General features: G+C 38.4%; 1 long non-coding RNA gene across 1 annotated transcript in view; it reads left to right on the forward strand.

The window, feature by feature from the left end:
* Positions 1–14864, forward strand: part of LOC107311324 — a 78638-nt gene that overhangs the window by 54771 nt on the left and 9003 nt on the right. The window contains exon 2 of the long non-coding RNA XR_001553994.2: positions 12746–12870. This is a non-coding gene — a long non-coding RNA (uncharacterized LOC107311324). The remainder of the gene's footprint in view (positions 1–12745; positions 12871–14864) is intronic.

Raw genomic sequence — 14864 nt, forward strand, 5'->3', positions numbered from 1 at the left:
TTCCAGTGGAAAGATGATGTGAGCTGCAGTTGGTTTGATTTGTTAGTATATTCTTATCACTTCTGACTGATTACTGAGGGATCTAACCACGGAATTCCTACCTATCTCTTAGCTCTGCTATCCTAAACTGCATCTCTTTGATGACAACACAGGCAATCCAGTACAGTTTATAATGACTCAGGTTACAATTGTATGTCTCAGTTACAGGATTGGCTCAATTTCTATGTATCTCCTGTTACTGACAAAGATCTCAGTAGATCTTTCTACCTAAAGTTCATTCTAGGAACTAAAAAAAAAAACAAACAACAAACAAATAAAGCTTTTGCTCTGAAATAATACCAACTTCCTTGTGTTTTTACCTGATTTGTAACATAAATTATAAAATAAGATAATCAGAGCATGTGTGTATAAATTTAAGAAAAGTAACATGATGAGATTTCTCCAGAAATTTATTTCTGAGCCACTAAAAATGACAATCATTTCATTTTTAAAGAAAAGTGTTGGTGACCACAGTGCCCCAAATCTCAATTATTTTCATTGCAAATTATGATACACACATTTTACAAAACCTATGTGTTGTTTAGTTTCAGATCATCCTCCCTTTTGATGAAATACAGTAGCTGGCGCCTGTACTGAAAAATTCATTAAGTGTTTCCATATTGGCTTCTAGCTTTTCCGGTGTTTTTACCTGGCAGAATATAGTGCATCTTTGTGCTTTACTAATGGTCTTAGCTTAAGGCCTAGTCCAGGTTTTATGGCACTGCAAAATTTTCTTACCAACTGTGGCAGAAACAAGAACTTGCATACATATAGAAGACTATTTCTGACAAAGTTGAGTGACTTTCCTTAGACAAAAGTTGAAAGAAAAATTTCCTCAATTTAAAGAAAGAATTAAATATTTAAGTCCTAGACATTTTATCAGTTGCAAAATGTGGAATGTGGAAGGCTGTTAGCCTTTTTGGCTCCTCAGCTCTCCTTTTGACTATAGAATGGCAGGTAACATTATGAATATGGCATATGCATGGCAGATGCAGAATTACACAGAAGGGTTACTAGATCAGGGTGGTACAGCCAAACCACTGTCAAGCATTAGTGGAGCCTTTCCAAGAGAGCAACAGACTGTTGGGATGGGAAATGTGCCATCTCCAGTCACTTCAGAGTTACCTCAAGATCTGAAGGCTGAGTGCTGCGTGTCTCTACATTTAATACCCTCACTGCCCTGGCATCCAGAAGTCCTCTAATGCAGCAGTGCAAATGCATCTCTGAAGCTTGAGTAAGACCTCTCCACATTTCACAGTGTGCTCAGAGCATGTGGAGGAGCAGAAAAGCAGCCATACGCAGCTCTGTGTGCAGGCAGAAGCTATTTAATTCTTTCTTATTCAGAAGAGGATGTTGCTCTGTCATCTTAATCCTCACTTGTAGAGATTAACATGTCTTTTGAATTGAAGGCAATTTGAGAAACTGCTTAGAAACTGTCATTTTTTAGAGATTTTTAAATTACAAAAAAGTTTCAAAGGGGATCTGCCTGATATTGTCACCCCTGGAGCAGAAAGGAATAAGTGTGTGCCTTGGTTTCAGCTGTATTATGTCATAAACCAAGGTAATGCCTTGTGCTATTGAACCAGTGGATAAGCTCTTCTTGAAGTAATGATGTGATTTCCCCTATGCCATCTCCCTGGCTGGCTCTGACAGGAAGGCACAGAAGAATTTTCTGAAATTAACATCTCAATATGCCAAATGAGACCATATCCTAAATGATAACAGGAAGATCTCATGGAACTGAGCATTTTATTGGCAGCACTTCTGGCACCCATCACTTAAGAAAGATTGTAAGCTGCAAGTTATGAGGACAAAAGAAGACAAAGGCAGACAGATTGGTCTCCTGAATCTTGTTTGTGAAATTCAGTACAATAAAAGACAAGGAAGGAGTCACTAATTTAATCAGCCTCAAAACAAATTCACCGTATTTATGCTTGTCACCACCTCAAATCTATGTTATTTCGAATGTGCTCCTTCCCCACCCACTCGCTTCAACCTAAAATCTATCCCCCTACCTCAAATCTTCTAGGCTTTGGATGGAGAAGACTGATGTTCCCTGTTCTTTGGAAGGGAACCTGAAGGTCTCTTTCAACTCGTAAGAGATGAAGACTTACAGACTGACTGTTCCTAGATTTGACCAGGTCACAAAATGGATGTCAGACAAAAATGGGAGGTCACATCTAGTAGTGGGAAGGTCTTTCAGGGGGAGAGGAAGGAAATTATTATTGCTTGCTTGTTCTGAAGTAAAATATTGCCTTGTTCCTTTGTAATATTCCAAAGGGGAGAATATGTGACCAACATGGAACTGTATTTCCTGACTGCCTTGCAGAAATGAATGTCTTAAAATGATTTTGTGCAGAGTGGCTGCATAGTTAGCATGGACTGAGGAATAAAGAAATGAAAAAGGAAATAGCAGTGTTTGAGTAGAGAACATAATTGAATATGAAAATGTGGGCTTTTTAGAACAAGAGCTTGGAGAAGTTTCTGACATAAGGTCTACAATAGAGAGAATAGCATGTCTTTGTTGTCAAAGCTGAAACACTTTCCCCAAGAGTTCCTTGCTCAGTATTACAAGAAAATGACTTTAATCCGCTTTAACTAGAAAGCTAATAAAGATACAGATAGTTTTCTTTTTCTTTTTCTTTTGTTTTTCTCCTTCTTTTTCTTTTTCTTTCTTTTTTTCTTTCTCTTTCTCTTTTCCTTTCTCTTTTTCTTTTACCTTCTCTTTTTCTTTTCCTTTCTCTTCTTTCTCTTTTTCTTTCTTTTTTTCTTTCTTTTTCTTTCTCTTTTCCTTTTCCTTCTCCTTTTTCTTTTCCTCTTTCTTTTTCTCTCTTTTTCTTTCTCCTCTTCTTTCTCTTTCTTTTTCTTCTCTTTCTCTTTTTCTTTCTTTTTTCTTTCTTTTTTCTTTCTTTCTTTTTCTTTCTCTTTTCCTTTTCCTTCTCCTTTTTCTTTTCCTCTTTCTTTTTCTCTCTTTTTCTTTCTCCTTTTCTTTCTCTTTCTCTCTTTCTTTCTCTTTCTCTTTTCCTTTTCTTTTTTTCTTTTCCTCTTTCTTTTACTTTTCCTTTTTCTTTTCCTCTTTCTTTCACTTTTTCTTTCTCTTTTCCCTTTCCTTTCCTTTTTATTTTCTTGAACGTGTTCTGAACGTCAGCAACCACTTGCAATGAATGACCAGAGTCCAGGAACTTGCCGTGTGTTCTTCAGCACCATCTACTGGCACTTCCCTTGTCACCACCTGGGCATTACATCATCTTGAGTAGCTTTCAAGATCAAAGGAACGAAGTAAAATCCTCTAAGACACCGTCCACACATAATAAACCTAAAGACTAGTCTGGCTGAATTGGTGCTTAGATGAAACGAAGCAAAAATCAGCTTACCTATAAGCAACACAGTTGACTTAATGGGAATAATGACCCCTGACAAAAGTGTCATGGAGATAAGGTACAAAAAGACAAATAAGAGCAAAACATAACTGTTGAGGTGATGAGAGCACCTGGGCAGGGAAAACTGTACAGGAGATGTATAAAGATATTAACCTGGAAAGGGGCCTTTGGAATCTGAGACTGGATTGATGTGTGTTACCTGAGACCTGCTTTTTAATAATGGCATTCTTGAACAAACTTTGACTGTTATTACCAGATCTTTCAATACTCCTATTTAAATATAAAACTGATTAAGAGGGAAGGATGACTGTGTTGGTTTTGTTTGTTTGTTTGTTTGTTTTCCCAAGAAATCTTTAGATAAATAAAATGAACTCTGACCCCTCTGATTGGAGCAGGGCTATGTAATCCAGTGGGACAGATACAGTACTGGGATTATTGTCAGTCTTTACCGTCTCCAGAAATGGTTACTTGAAAGCAAAAATGAAAACAAGGTTTGGAGCATTTATGTAGCTACTGTAAATCACTGGCATCAAAAGTATTCATTGATTTTTTGCAATGAGTGAACCTTTCCCTCTCCTTGATGCCTTTTTTGACAACAGAGTGAGCCCCAAATGAAACACAACCACTGAGTTAACCCTAAAATATATCAGTAACCTGGACAGTGCTCAATTTTCAGTGTACATTTCAGTATTATTTTCACTGATAAAAGCTGATAAAAGGCATTCCAGATAGTCACGAATGAATGAACGTTGCTGTTGTTTCTGAGCATGAAATAATAACAGAGAAAAATGGTACAATAGGATGTGCTGATGACACATTGGAGTAAATACTCATTCAGCCTATTTTTTTTCCTATTTGTTTGTTAAAACTCTCTCTTCAATGATTTAAAACAGATCAGTGAAGCAGTACAGACAGCCACAAGTTGTGCTAGGGGAGGACTGAGTTGAATATTAGGAATAAAATATTCTCAGAAAGAGCAGAGAGGTAGTTCGTGGAGGTGTTCAAGAACCATGTGGGTGTGGCACTGAGGGACATGGTTAGTGGTCTTGGTAGGGATGGGCAAACAGTTGGACCTGATGATATTAGAGGTCTTTTCCAAACTTAATGATTCTGTGATTCTGGCATTCTGTGATACTTCTTAGCAGGGATGTTGACCTCTAAGTCATCTGGCCCAATGAAAATCCTCTGATAAGTATTCTGTACCTCACAACCTCCTTTTCTCAAAATCTCTCTAATAAGTATTATACTTGCAACATCAGCAGGAAGTTAAAAATTGAACATTGAATTGTTTTGAATATCTAATTTAACAGCTCCAACGTCTGAAATGCTGTTCAAAGTTGTCAGCTTAGACTCATGAAAACACAACTGAGATAAAATCTCATTTAGCATCAATATTTGCCTATGCTATTGCTGCAATGGCAGTATTGTCTGCTAAAGACAGAGAAACTCAGTAGCTGGCTCTGCCCAGGGATTCCAGCAAGACATCTATAGACTTGTGAGTTTTGTAAATGTTTTTGAGAGATATTATTTCTGACCTTACAAAAACGCAAGATATCTCCCAGTCAGTGAGTCCAGCTCTGACAGAAATGGCAAAACCTGTGGACAATGCTTTCACACAGGAAATGTCAGTGGACAAACAGACCAAGCAAGACTGAATGACAAGTGCAGGAGGCAAAAGCTTCAAATGACAAACGCCATTAATTTTCTTCTAAAATCCAATTGATAAAGAAGGAATAAAGACATTTAGATAAAATACAAATGATAGATAAATTGCCCCCAGAATTTATTCTGATTTGCATCTGAAATTGCATCTGAATTGATGCAGATCAAGCTGTTTACTATTTTTATACTTCTTAAAAAAAGACTAAAAGAAATCTCTGGAGTATGCTTTGAGGATATGAAACATCCAAAAGGCTCCTCTGTTGCAGTGCACTTTTATGATGTTTCCAAATTTAGTCATTTTAAAGAGTATGATCTCAGAAATTTGCTACTGTACTTCAGATCAGAAGTTGGCAGCACATGGTTCCAGATGGCTTTTATACAGATCTAGGATGCCCAGATAGAGCTGAAGAACGTTTGGTGAACATATGGATGAATGGGCTGCTTGTAGATTTTGCAAGAATATTGATAGCATCGCTCTTCTGGCAAAACACAAACTACTTGTTCCCCTTTATAGGAAATGAAAGTACAGATAAGAGTTTGTCATTGATGACAGAGACCATAACATGCACCAAAGCATTTCCTTGTTAAGTGAATCCTGCAACTTAGGGACAGAAAAATAAAACAGTGTAACTCTGCAGCTGGAGTGCTGGGTTAGAACTTGGCCAAGAATTGAAAATGTAACGATATTATAACTCCTAAGAGCCATAAATCAGTGTGTCAGTCACTGTTTCAATTTGGTCTTTAAAAGCAATTCAGTGTGCTAACTGGTTCAAAACTATTATGTCCTTTACTCTCTGGAGACAAGTCAAAACCTGACATTAAAGGGAAGTGTCATTACTTGGTCAGAGAGTAATCACAGACAGATTTGTAGGGCACTAAGTATTACTACCTGAGCAGATGGCCTGTGGTAATAACAGATTTTAGCTTTTATTCACTTAGAGTTCGGAACATTGCACATGGTATACATATATCTTGCTAGTGCAAGCAAAATATGCTGTGTAATGCAAGTGAAGAGTAGCAAAGCCCAGGATAAAATTAAGGAAGAGTAAAGTCTGCCTCCCATGTGCATATGTGAGGGACAGTATTTCTCCACGTGTATCAAGTTCATCCAAAAACTACAATGAAAAGATTGTAACTTCATGTTAATAAGGCCAAAAACTTACGATAAGGAGTTTTTATAAATTATTCAGTGCAGAGACTCCTACCTCCAGTTCATGTGGGCACATCCATGTACCCAAAAGATGCATATGCAGGAAAAAAAAGGACCCCTAGCCTGTCTTCATCCAATGCTAGGGGCCCAACCAGCTGTCTTGCTGCCAGATGTCTGAGCACAGCATAATGACATAAGGTAATTACAGATGCATCCTAGTGACAGAAGCTTTTTTTTTTTCTTTGGTAGGTGGGCAGGATACAGGAGGAACTGGAAGAGTTTTCTAGTAAGCAGTACTAGTAAGGGAGTGGTTAAAAAGATCCTACTGGGAGACAGTAAGAAATACTCCCTTTGGGAAGAAAGGTCAAGTTGGAAGTTTGTACTTTGAGTAATGGGTAAAGGGCTGTCTGCACTGCTGATAAAGTGGTTCTACAATCTCTACTAGCTGGCATTCAATAAAGTAGTTCATTCATTGAGTTCTAACCAGTAATTTAGTCATTCAGCATAGTTACATATCTCTTGTAGTCCGCAGCTCTGCCCCTCAGTTTTCAACAGACCCACACACTCTAGCACTTCAAAGCAGAGGAGCTCACAGGAGTGCCGTGTAGGGCGCTGCAAAGGAGAATGGAGTAAATACAAAGTCTGTAAAGCCCCGTTCAGACAACAGTGCTACTAAGTGTGATTTTCTGAAGCTGAAGAATATTCAATCACGATGCCTATTTATCTTTTAATGAACAGAATATTTTCTCCTGGAGGATTTTTTCACAAAGAGAATGGAGTCTCCTTCAGTTATCACAACAGTGCTTTAATATATAATTTAGTCACAGTACAATGTTGGCAGCTATCTTGATCTCTCTTGAGTATGGCACATAAAATAAACCCATTAAATAAGTTGCCTAATGGAAATTTTGTCTCACCTGTAATTGCTTGATCTATTTTAGACAATATTTGAGGGAAAAATGTACAACTAGGGCATGCTGATACTTTAGTATATCATAGCAGATGGTCATAGTAATTTTAAAGAGTTCTGAATTCACAGAGTTTTTTTGCTGTTATTTCCTAGCAACCTGTAAAAAACTGGGATTTTTGCCTTGTTTTTGCCCTTGCTCTACTAGCTATGAATAGGAGCTTTATTGCCCATGCTTCATTAACTATGAATCTGAGCTTTAAGTCTCAAAGGGATGACAAGCCAGCACTTAGTAAGCACTAAAATAAAATGCAGATACTATCCTAGGAAACAAAATAAAACAATAAAGCCAGCATTTTGTTGTCTGATGGCATTATTGCAATGTCCAAATGCATTTATTCAAAAAAGTACTAATTTATTAGTAGTAAAAAATTTCTTATTAACTACTTCACAACTACTGGGGCTGGACCTGGACCATAAACCTGAAGGATCTGGGTAGGTTTTCTGGTTGGGATGGATGTGGAGAAATGTCTGTGAAAAAGGGAGATTAACGTGCTGTTGAAGTGAAGGTGTCTTCTTTCTATTTTACTTGTAAACACCCTCCTTGAAAGAGCAGCCATCCCTTGTAGTATCCTAAGCAAATGTTCTGACTTTTTGCATTCTTCCAGAAGTTTCGCTTTTAAAAGGTGCTTTTGGATGGAGGTTTTTACAGACACAAGCACAGTGTCATTTCCAAATGACTGACTTCTGTTTCTTCCTAGAGTCAGCGTCTGGTGGAGTACTCAGGGGAGCAGGGACAGGCTGAAGGCAAGCTGAAAGAGAAGCATGGCACAACTCTATAAGAACAGGGATTATGTGGTTCTGTGTGCAGCAGTAACAGGGCGAAATTAATTTCTATCGACAAAAAGGAAAATCTGGGACTTGGGCTAATGACAAAAATAATGTTATTCTTCACAGAGAGGAGACCTTAAAATGTTGGAAGGGTCAAAATCTCCTGCCTTCATATCCTTAATTAATACCAGAATTCACACCAGTGCTTGTGGTAGGCTGGGAGAATGAGAAGCAAGGGGGAATTACTGCTTATGGAAATATATCTCCTATATCTGAGGCTGAGAGTGGTTATTTCATTGAAGGGGCAAGACAGAAATAGTGTGAAAGGAAATACTGAGGTAGCCTAGATGTAAAGGCTGTCCTGTGCAATGTAGCCACTCTTGATTTCAAACAAATAAATAGGATGGATTTCAGTGTAATATCATCTGCTTGGCTGATACTGGCCACATGCACTTGGGAGAGGTAGAAGTTGAGTTCCAGCAGTTGGTGGCTTAGTGTCATACAAGGTCTTGGAAGATGCGTAAACCAGGAAATAATAGAATCAAAATATATCTGTGAAATGTTCATCAACAAACATGTTGACCTATTCTATGATTATCCAGGGAGGCACTGGTGCATCAAACAGCAGTTTGGTGTTCTGAGGAGCACTGCCTGGTAAGTGTGGGGTCTTTGGCAGTCTTCTGTGTGGGAGACAGCAAAAATTACCTAGAAGAAAACATCATGAAGTGCTATTTTCAAACATTTCAATGACTCCACAGAAGCCATTTGTGGCTATGACTGCTTTCATATTATTTTACTGCATTTTTTCTGTTTCAACAAAAACATAGATTGCCTGTCTGCATGTGGTGAACTGCAGATGTGGTGGAGAGGAGGAAAAGTTCATTTCAAACTTGCAAGTTGAAAAGCTTCATGTAGCATTAACTTATTTTCTCTTAAAACTAAACACGCATTTGTGTGCATTTTAAAAGTGCTGATTTAAACTGTTTTTGTTTCTGATCTGGGAACTCAAAGGGCAGTCTTCTGAGCAAATTTTTGTTCTTACTGAGCTATTATTACACCTTAGAGACTTGGACAGTTCCAACGTGTGAATTTGAAGGTAATTTGACAAGACATGTGGAATCTAAGGTGGCAGAAATGTAGAGAGATTCATTTTCCTGAAGGAAAAGTTCAGAGTATAACCTGTCTTGAAATGCCAACTCAGCAACAAGGTGCCACAAAAATTTATTTTCAAACACTGTGGCATCTATTAATGGCAGGAAACCTCACAGAAGTTAAAGAATGTGATTGAGGTGTTCAAAGTAAACTCCTGCATTCAGTTTCAGGCTCTGGCTATGGCAGTTTCTGATCTGTACACAGGAAAAGTGTGATAGCTTCCCATGGCAACCTAATCCAGCATCATGAGTGACAAAAAGCATGATGATCTGAAAGTCCTACATATTAGCACAGACAGCCATCACTCTAAGGGCTCTCCCAAGAGTCTCGGCCTTGTGTTTTGTTTTCTAGCGTGTCCTATTTGTCTTGGCTATCTTCTGTTCTTGCCTGCTGATGCCAGCACATCCTTCATCTGTGCTCCCTCGCTTTGCTGTGATGTTATGGTATCAAAGTGAGGATATCAGGGTATGTAAATTCAGATATCCAAAAGAGGGAAACGGTTTTGCATTTCATTTTATGGTTATCCAAAATGACTGCCATACCCTGAAAATTTACTTTTGGGAGCTCATTCTGGCCGTAGGCAGCTGCAAGCACTCCTGAGCTTTCTGTTTCTCTCTCAGAACACACTGTCTGAAATCACTGGGTGGCTAGTGATGTTGGCAAACATAAGGAGTATTTCAGACTGGGTATATAGAGATGAGGAGGTGCAGTGCAAATGGGTAATTTAGAAATAAAAACTAGGTAGTTGTTCTAAAGTAATAGTCCTGATTCATCACCTTTAAAATCCTTTCACCACATCTAAACCAAAGACTTCTTTGGAACACCTGCACTTTGCTATTGGTAGCTCATTGGAGCTGGAAAATTCTTCCTCCGGAGGCAATTTATTACCCATGTAACGGATGCTACTCTGATGAATGTGTAGCATACTGAGGTTTGGCTACCAGCTTCACTCTTTCAGCACAAAGTGAAAAGGCTGAGTTTGTGGGTTTGGAGGAATTTCTCTTATTGATATGGAAAACTGAGAATTTAACTTGGAACTTCTTTGGTTAACTCCTGCTTCTGTTTTATGCAGAGAAAAAGCTGCTAACGTTGGAAATTAAGTTCAAATGCATCCAATAACAAATTCCCTCCTTTACAGGCATGTCTTGTTTCTCTTTTTGATGGGATACCATTCCCCAGACAAAATGTCTATGCGTCTTTTTTTTCCCTGACCAAAAAGTTCATCTTTGATTAGACCACTATTGTTATTTAACATATTTTTTACAGATCAATATATTTTACAGATGGGAAAAATGAGGGTCTGAGAGGAAAAAAAGGAACTTATTCTGTCTTACTGATGTTGGATTGTCAAAATTGCTATGGACAATTAAGAACTTATGAACATTTAGAAAATGCACATTGAACTCTGTACTTAGAATCAGACGATCTGGGTCACATGATTTTTCTAAGAATTGCATTCTATTTCCATACTTTCAGAGCACACTTTTCAAAACTGCATGGCTAGTAACCTGAACTATTAGAGAACTTCTTATACTCTAAATCAAACCACCTTCCCTACCTAGATGTTTACCTGCAAATGTGTTCTTGTTTCATTTCATATTGTAAGCTCAGTGGTACCAAAGCACTGAAGGACTGTATGGAATGACTGGGTACGTTCTGCAGACAAAACTGTTCAGATATTACCATACTGTTCACATCCAGCTTGTATCCGCTGATTCAAAAGTATATACAAGAAATTCTGAAATGTGTAGATATGAAGTGAAATATACTCCTGGGAAACAGTTGTGACATTGTCACTTGTCTTCAAATCCCAAACATTTCAATGTGACCCGATAATATATAATTTCCTTGTTCTAGTTCAACTCAAGGAGATGATGACAAAACTATACACTCCACAACAGTTTGATCATTCTGTTATAGTTTCTGTGATACTACTCTTAGTTCTGACGAAGAGGGGTAGAATCTTATTTAAAATCCACATCTGGTTCAAGTCTTTTAGACAGAAGGAGTGTTCTGCCGAAGACACAGATCTGGGTCTGAGTGTCACAGAAAGCCCTTTTTATTTTTGTTAGGAATCAAGAACTTTAGAGAATAACTAACAGTCCATAATAAATGTTTGATTCAGTGAAAAATTCTTGCTAGAAAAATGAAGAAATTTAGTTCATCTTCAGTTGGTTTAATTCAACATAGCATCAATTTATTGACACTGATGCATTGCACTTAATGTAAACCTTGCTTTGCTTGAACTGTGAGTTAGCAGGATTTGGTAAAGAAAACCATGGCTAAAAGTAACTCAGTTTGTTGTTGTCCTGGTAGCTGTTCACTTTCTCAGACAGGTTTTTGTCTTCAGGCTAATCCCATATCATGACCAGAAAGAAGGACTAGATTTGCTTCTCCTTTTGAACCTCCTTACCTCTTCCTCTGTAAATTCATGCTGGGATTAATGTCATTGCAAACATTCTGGGGCAGTGTTGTGCCTGCAAAGACAAAGAACAGGTGTTGCTATTTTGCTATGAAGTGTGAGTTTATATAATGTAGGATGGCAGACTGTGTGCCGTGGTACAAATAAGCAAAATGGAGTAAAATATCTCAGAATCTTACACCAGGCCCTGCAGCAGGTAAAGTTATCAGCAAAAGGTCTGAGGAAAAATTTATATGCTTTTGGGGCGGGGGGAGTTTGAACAGGGCTTTGATGTATTTGTACCGTTTGTTACTGTCAGGAGATAAAGAATAGTAATAGGGCACAACGGTGATCCAATCCATTCCTTGAAGGTTGTTATTAAGTTCAGTACTGAAACACGATTAGCCCAAAGGGCAGGCGTGTGGTGACATGGAAGTGGTTTATCAGAATTTTCTCATTCTGTAAACAAAGTCGTGTATCTCAGATTTCACAATGACTGTCCTTTGAACTAAAGTCAGTACAGAAGGAACAAGACGTGCTTCAAGAGTTTTTTGTCAAACATAAAACTCCAAAGCTTTAGGTTTATTTTGTTGGGATTTTAAGATTATTTACAATGAGAATTTCATGTTGTAATTTCACGTTGACTACCTGGATGCTCTGCATTTCACATTTGGATTACTGAAGCTCCTTTTCCAAGGCTTATAATCAAATCATCTGTAAAACTTGCATTTGCTACCTGTGAAGGTGACTGCCCCATTCCCATCCCTGACTCTTTAAGCAGAGGATTCCAAAAACTTGTCTTGGGACCAGCAATTACAGCACACACAGTAATTTGGGAGGAGCTGAGCTTACTGTCCATAAGCAGTAGAGCCACTGTGCACTGGACACCTTTCCAAGAGATTTCACAAAGTTCTGAGCATCCTTGTTCTGTTGACCTCATGGAATGTGGGAATATGGCTTACATTTTTATCCAAGCTTGCACACATGGAAACCCTTTCTGTTTGTCCTCAATGTGTATGAGACCACTGTCTGCTTCAACATTAAGTGTGTGCACTGTCCCATCCTCTGTTCTATGAAGATGCAGAATTTCTCAGCTTCTGACTTTGTTGCGGTTGTTTTGTTCTTTGCTTGCCTGTTTGTTTTTTGCCACAAAAACCCATATGAAGTGTTATTATCTTTTTTATTTCTTTTTTTTTTTTTTTTTCCCTTTTTTTTCCCCCCAGAGTGTGAAGAAATGCACAGACTGGCTAAAAGATTTACCCTGGCCTAAACCCCTAACCCGCAGATTCCAAGCTGCTTCCATCCTTGACCAGGAGGTTCCCCCACTTCTATGCTCACATTTAAGCAGGTAAAGGAATCAGTGTTGCATCAGCTCTTTCCATACAGCCTCACCACTGTGTATCTCCATGCAGGGCAGAAACATACCTTGAATAAACTTCTCAGCGTTTAGTGAGTAAATCTCTTTGACGATCTTACAGTGTTCTTGTGCAATGACACAGAAGCGGTACACATTTTCTCTCATATTAGTTTACCTCCAGGAAGATGAGAAACCACGAGGAATCTAGATGCTTTGAACATGGGCTTTGCATGGAATTCCTGCCCTCTCCGCCTGTAAATCCTTGCAAACCAAGTTATTTTCAGTTATACCCCAAGAATCTTTTCATCGGATAGATGAGATCATGAATAATAGCTTTATTGATAAGATGTGGTTGGTCACCCATTCAACAGCAAAGAGAAGCATGACAGTGCAATTTTTCAGCCAGACCTTTCAGACATTTTTTTATCTCACTATGAAACTTACTGGCTTCCCTCTGGCATACATGAATGAATGAACTGTGCAGTCCTTTGCCACTGCCAAGATCCTTTTTATCCTGCTCTGTAGATGAAAGCATGAGGAATCCATGAGTCTGCTTTGCATCTCTCACTGAAGACACCCTTTATCACCAACACACAAACACACCAAGATCTGGCTACGATTTTAGGCACAGACCAATTCACTGTGTTGTAGTTCAGGTCAAAGCTCAGCAGGCAGCCAGCAGCTGGATCTGAACCTCGTGGCCATTTGAGGCAGACAGGCAGTGTTTCAGCCGGAACACTCTAAGCCATCGTGACACTGGCATGTGTGACTATTTTTGGTGTCACTGTTACCAAGACACCGAATACTGTTGTATCTCTTTATCTTCTGTTAAACTCCACAGCTAAACCTTTGGGTTTTGAGCAGCCCCCTCCACATAGATGAAAGTATTTTCAGCAGGTTCTATAAACTGGATCATGCAAAGTGCCTTAAGTGTGAGGGTGTCTGTGCTTAATAGGCACATTTCAGAGTCTTGGCTGAGGCCTTACTATGTACTATGTTTTATCAGTACATAAGAGTATGAACTTTCAGAAGTAATCCATCTGGGATTAAGATCTATGCAGCACCAATGTTTCTGATGTTGTATATTATACATTTTGCACCATTATGGTGGGATTATAGAAGCTCAGACCCAACATGGCTTTTGAGGAATGTCCTTTAAAAAAGGTTTGGAGGCTCCTCCATGCTTTTCTGTGGATTCTCCTTAAAACTGATATTTATATTGAAACCTCGTTAATGAAAGCATCTTTTTTCTCTCTCATAGTTTGTTCTTAATGCAAAGGATAACTCAGAAGAAAGGGAGGTGGCACCATGTTTTTAAAATAGCAAGTGAAACTAAAATAGGAAATTAAATAGCATATATGGGAGCTGTAGCATTACAGCACCTCTTCAGGAGGTGACATAAAGCTCTGAAAGCAGCTGAATTCTCAGGCAATAGCTGAAGTCTGGGGGAAGAGCTGAATTCTTATTCACTTCAAATTTCTGAGTGGCTGACCAAGTATTTCTTGTCCATCTGCTTCCCTCACTTCTTAACATATCTCACACACACATAAAAACATCTACACAAAAATCAGAACAAAACAAAATGACAATGTTTTTTATTTATTTATTTTATTTTAAAGCAGCTTCTAAGTGGTTTTAGTGAAACAGGAACAAACCTGTCTAGGTGTTAAGTAAGTGTTCACATTGCTTAGTTTTGTTATAATAGCTCACAATAAAATCTGTAAATTAGGCTGAATGAAAGTGCAGGCTCTGGGCTGTTCTGCTCTGAGGCTCATTCTCTGCATAGTCTGTTCAGTACAGCAGAGATGGCTTTGTTGTTACTGATCTAGTGGGTTTCAAGAGCCCAAAACTTGTTTATGTTGAGAAGAAATGTTTCTGCAGAATGGATTTTTCCTTACTGTTTCAAAAATACTTTTTCTTGGAGCAGCTGAAAAAAAAGGAATGATTTAAAGGCGATCTTGGTAAGACACAATGCATTATTTAAA

Source organism: Coturnix japonica, chromosome 3 (assembly GCF_001577835.2).
Source record: "Coturnix japonica isolate 7356 chromosome 3, Coturnix japonica 2.1, whole genome shotgun sequence".
Taxonomy (NCBI): Eukaryota; Metazoa; Chordata; class Aves; order Galliformes; family Phasianidae; genus Coturnix; species Coturnix japonica.